This window comes from Prunus persica, chromosome G1 (genome assembly GCF_000346465.2).
Source record: "Prunus persica cultivar Lovell chromosome G1, Prunus_persica_NCBIv2, whole genome shotgun sequence".
Classification (NCBI taxonomy): Eukaryota; Viridiplantae; Streptophyta; class Magnoliopsida; order Rosales; family Rosaceae; genus Prunus; species Prunus persica.
The window spans coordinates 16,641,072-16,646,324 of record NC_034009.1 but is presented as its reverse complement, the minus strand read 5'-3'; the positions used below and the strand labels follow the sequence as shown (position 1 = coordinate 16,646,324).

The 5,253-nt window shown below is 39.0% G+C and overlaps 1 long non-coding RNA gene across 1 annotated transcript; it reads right to left on the bottom strand.

The window, feature by feature from the left end:
• LOC109947854 lies at positions 277–4,677 on the bottom strand. The gene is made up of 2 exons (XR_002270625.1): positions 4,462–4,677; positions 277–913 (listed from the first exon to the last, which is right to left on the bottom strand). It is a non-coding gene; the product is annotated as an uncharacterized LOC109947854 (long non-coding RNA).

Here is a 5,253-nt window from a genome sequence, read left to right as displayed (position 1 = left end):
GTCAAGACTCTACCACACGTTATGGGGCAGGAAAAACTAGATTTCTGTATGGACTTGTTTTGTGGCAATCAATAAGTCAGATTTCTTCGTTATTAGTTCTTTCTCATATTCAGAATTAAGCTTTCAGATGTTCATGGCATTCGAATGCGGGAAAGTTTCCTCTTCTCGTTTGCGCAAATTAATAATAAATTCAAATACACACAGATTACTGATGAGTATATGTTAGGGGTTGATCCTTCTATGATTTTGATCCCTACTTTTCTCATGTAGAACGTATTTTTCATGCTGAAAATCAATATATTAAATTCCACAGATCAACTCCAATACTATAACAAACCACATTCAAATAGTAGACACTACAAAGAAACAGAGAACTCCAGCCTCTTTCTTTATTCAGCAGCTGAGCTCCCTTACTTTTTCTCTTATTTATTTTTACCAAAGCTTATATCATGGCTTGCTCGTTTCTTCTTCTTCGCTCGAGCTTCTTGCTTCGTCTTTCCTCGAGTTGTAGTACTTGTTGCCAAATTTGCCGATCCCAACAAACTCCCCATCTTTTGAATCAATCTTGTTGCAATCAATGTTGTAGTCAGTTTTGTTTTGACCCTTCATTCCTTGATGATGATCAACAGCACCACCTTCATGATATTCGTTGTTGAAGTTGAAAATCCCAACGTTTCTGCTTTCTGTTGCCGTAATTACATTCTCACGAATGTTCCAAGTCTGGTTGCTATTTTCTGCCTCACTAGTTCTGTCTTGCGGGAGCTGCGATTCAGTTTCTTTTTGTGGGAGCGCTGTTTCAGTTTCTTTTCGTGGGAGCTCTGTTTGAGTTTCATTAAGTTTTCTAGAGGAACCAGTAAAGGGTTTTGTTGCCATCTCCTTGTGCAGGTATTCAGCTTCATTTTTGGAGACCCATCTTGTATAGTGGTAAGGATAAAATTGGAAATAATCAAAAAAAGAAAAAGAAAAAAGAAGTCAAGTATTAAAAAGGTATTTTATGTGGGTGGGAAAATTTCGTTTTTCCTATTGGTGTTCATGTTTCTTTCACAAGATGTGACATAAAAAATTTTGTACATCCAAATTGAAATGGTGAAGGCTGCTACTAATATTAAATAAATTATCTTCGCAAAGGTAATCGCATGATGACAAATGCTAATTAATCATAAAAGTACGCACATGGCAGGACCACCCAGATTCCCTACTAAACCCAATACTTAAGGAAGAAGGATGCATGCACAATGGTAAGAAACTATATATCACTAAGATTCCCTAAACCACTGTGCATTATTAATTATACAGCAAAAATAGTGCATTTTGATTTCTAAAATGAAAAACTGCGTACTAGACTCCATACCGACAAATCCCCTTTGCAATAGCTGTCAACGACTATAAAAACCCTAAGCAACCTAAGTTGGAAGCAAAAACTCTCCATAATCCTTTTGTTAAGTGACAAGACCCGATTCGAATTCTCCTTTAGAATTTATATCGAACTCTGTTTTCTGTTCGGTATCCGCCCAATAGCAGATCCACCTACTAAATTACTTTTTTTTCTGCGTTCAAGAAGGTATGGGTCAAGACGTCTATTGAAATTTCGACAGAGTCTTCCTTGAAAAACAGACTTTTACCAATTTATTTTCACCTGTAAACAGCACAAATAAAGTATCGCAACAGCAGCACACACAAACTTCAAAATGACCTCTAGCCTCAAATTCAATCATTTAACAATGTGCCAGAATAAATCAAACGTTTAGCATACAAATTCCGTCCTTACACAATTTCAAGGCGGTGCTAATGGACCTCGGGCTCATACAACATAATCCAAACACTGATACTCCCTTCGTTAAAAAAATAATAACTAAACAAGTAATCAAAAAATTCCCCAATTTACAAATGTACTACAACTAAACCCAATCAAGCATAACGAAACATGCGTAAAACACTAATCTCTTTGTAGGATGACATGCATTGCTTCATGATATCTTGTATACTTAATATTCATAGTATATATAACAGTTTAACTTAGTAGTATACATCTCCTCAAGATTTCAACAATATAAATCACCCTCTGATTATCTCAGGTTAAAAGTACTAACCCACAACCACATACTTGCATAAGATAGTTTTGCGCAAAGTCATATGAATACCAATATTCCGCTGTGTAAAAGTGTACCAGATTAGTAATATCTTGAGAACACAACAAAGGAAACCTAGGCTAAACTTGGCATAACCAAATCTAACAAATAAGCCTAAACTTGTGGTTGCACCTAGGCTAACCTAGGTCACCTATGTATCTTTATTGAGGGATCAAGCCACATGTAATTCTTTTACTGAGGGATCAAGCCTAAACTTACGTTTATAACCCAACTCTTAAATTCTTAAATTTATTATTACAACACAAACCAAATAAAAAAATACATAACTTTTAAATCAAACCTTTTACCTGAAACCATACATGTAACCATATGCACAGCATCCTGCTATTATCCACCAAGGGGTATATGGAACATATAGTTTCATCCGAAGGCAACCGATATATTTTTCGAAGGCAACCAATATATATTTTCCGAAGGCAACCGGGGAATGGGGGAAAACTAGCCAACCACCCATGCAGCCAAATCGAGTAGGTGGTTGGGGAAAGATCCTGGCCGGACACTTGCAGAGTAAACTCAATGTAAGTTCAGGCAATACACTGGCCGGACACCTACACAGTAATCTCCATGTAGGTACATGCAAGGCAACTTAGGAATAGGAAACTGTCCAACCACCCGTGTAGACAAATCGGGCAGGTGGCTGGGAAAAGATCCTGGCCAAACACCTACGGAGTAAACTCAATGCAGGTATAAGCAATGCACTAGCTGGACACCTACAGAGTAATCTCTATGTAGGCACAGGCAAACCACTGGTCGGACACTTGTAGTATGGCCTGACTGCAGGTACAGGTGATACACTGGCCGGACTCCTACCACCGTAGGTACAGGAAATATTCAATCATGTGCATAGACTTTACCGACGGCAACTGTATTCCCCAAAATCCTTTCTTCACTTTTCCTAGAACTTTAACTCACATTAAAAACCCCAAATCCTATCAATCCAAACTCAAACTAAAACAGGCTACTCCAACCGTTTCTAACCCATAAGCAATACATTTCCAGATCTGTTCCCAACTGAATTTGAACACATATAATATACTAATCCGAGACTGGTATTCATACTTCCACTAATTCTAACCATAATTGAATGATAAGAACAATCACAATAATATAACAATAATAATAATAATAATGACAAGATACACACAGAAAAATCTCGTGTCACATGGTAAAGGCCGAAATCAAACCGATAGCACATTTGTATAACCTCATTAACTAAAATATCAATTATCAAACAAGTCAGTTTCCCACCAATATCACCACCATGCCCTATATCACAACATCATAACAAATCCAAGTTTTCAACATTATGCCATAACCACAATTCAAAGTATTTATCATTGGCAATCAACTCCAGTAATACTAGCCAGTACTGTAAGGCCACAGTCAAGACATACACACAATCCCATAATCATAAGAAATCTCATCATATGGATGTCGTTCAATACTTGGAAAAATAAGGCATCTTCAAAATAAAAGTCCACCCACCAATACTACTCATTAGTCGACCTCAACCAAGAATTTAAATTCAAACCCTACTTCCTAGAAACTTAACGTGTGTGCACAACTTTAGAAAGGTCCTAAAGCCATTCTAGTAACTTCCCGTTTTTGGTCAACCAGGACCACCTGGGCCCATAGGGCCCACGACCTCATATTTCTTATCCGAACGTTCCTAAAGGTCCCACAAGGTCTACACAACAAGTCTCGAGAATTTGGTCTCGATCGAGCGGTCGAATCGCTCTTGATCTCGTGATCGGACCTGTTTTACTTAATCCTAAACTTAATAATTTGGGGTATCCGAGATTCCGATTCTTAATCTGTGAGTTCTAACATGATCCTAGAGGTATAGAGAACAACATATTTGAAATTAGGACCGATCGAACAGTCCAAACCTATCGAACCCAGATATCGCCTAATAGGCGTAATATCCGTTCGATAGTCAAACGGTACCCAATTTCTAATCCGAGCATACCGTCATGCTCGGGCAACATGGGGAGTATTTTGGGACTCAATGGGCCAGCACGAAGTAGCCCACACGCCTCCACCCGCCACGGGCAATGGTGGGTGACTTGAGTAATTTTTGGCGATTGGAAAATCTCTAAACAGCCGGTCAAGTCCTATACCAAAAGAATCATCTCAACTAGGGGAATGTTTTTTGGTCTTGGTCCCAGGCCAAAACCTAGCCAAAACTACCCAAAAACCTGATAAAAAAGCCGGCCAAATTGAGGGTTAAGAATCGATCTCCCAAACTCAAAATCAATCCACAATACATATACCAATAGCTAGAGCATAAACAGAGGATGAAGATTGATACTTGGATTGACGGAAATCGTCACCAGAAACGCAGGAAAGAATTTGGTCCTTTATCGAGCTCCAGCACCGCCATCAGTGGCCGTCGAGACTCGGCTCCAACCCAGACATGATCGCCAGATTCCGGCCGTCAGTTCTCGACTAGTCCCGTGTCTTGGCGTCGTTGGATGGGGCTGATCTCCTTGAAGCCGTCGCCCATCCCCCATTGCGTTCGTCGAGAGAGAAAGGTATCGGGGGAGAAAGAGATAGAGAGAACTGAGAGAGAGCGGGGTCTACTCATGGGCCCAATCGGTTTTACTATTTTTTATACAGTTTTTGAAATGACGAAAGTGCCCTTTTCATTTTTAGACCTCAAAATTGAGCGTGCTGCCTGTCTACGAACTCGTTTCAAAGAGCCCGACGCAACGGTGTAACTTAATTCCCCAAATTCTTTCCTAAACAAAAAGTAACTAGAGTACCCTTAACTCCAAGGGCAAAACTGTAAATTTAGAAATTAAATAATAATTAATTTGGGTCGGGATGTTACATTAAGATTTCACGGCAGTGTAGAGTTTTATGTAAAAGGTCTCGATGCTATTAGTAGTGGAACTACTCATTATATAGTGTATTTGATTTCTTCAAGTTTCCAATGTGAGACTTCATATTCTTCAACACTCTTGGCCCTGTATGAATTTCAATATGCTTTCTTACTGTCCCAAGTTACACAAATCCTTGATGTCACCTCAAAATTGTGTCAAAATCCTACCCTCAATCCTGCACATCTCAATTTGAAACCTAGATTTCCCCCAAGGTCATT